General features: G+C 38.0%; 1 protein-coding gene across 7 annotated transcripts in view; it reads right to left on the reverse strand.

Moving 5' to 3' along the window:
- LOC131886129 (rab11 family-interacting protein 1-like) overlaps positions 1-363 on the reverse strand; it is a 14,498-nt gene that overhangs the window by 2,037 nt on the left and 12,098 nt on the right. The gene's annotated exons all lie outside the window — the stretch shown is intronic.

Raw genomic sequence — 363 nt, forward strand, 5'->3', positions numbered from 1 at the left:
CAGGTTACTGGCAGGTCACTTTTGACCAACAAACGATATTACGACCTTGATCTTTAGAGGTAGAATTTTGAACACTTATTTTTGATTGTCACAATTATTGTTGATGATGGCATCTTTTTTTTAAATATGAGCTGGTGACTAAGGAAGAAGTGCCATTTCTTCATTTGATAGCTTTTCAGAGCATCATTTCGCAAAAGCCTCCACAAAATTCATTCTGTGGAAGTGAGCTCAAAGCGCCAAACCATGATCCAGCGCATTTTTCCATCAGTTCTACTTCCTCGAGATTTAGGGCAGCTATAAATTGAGCCAGACTTTTTTTCACCAGATATATCAACGTTCCAAGGCCGTGTATTGTAAATTAGT

Source organism: Tigriopus californicus, chromosome 9 (genome assembly GCF_007210705.1).
Source record: "Tigriopus californicus strain San Diego chromosome 9, Tcal_SD_v2.1, whole genome shotgun sequence".
Lineage (NCBI taxonomy): Eukaryota > Metazoa > Arthropoda > Copepoda > Harpacticoida > Harpacticidae > Tigriopus > Tigriopus californicus.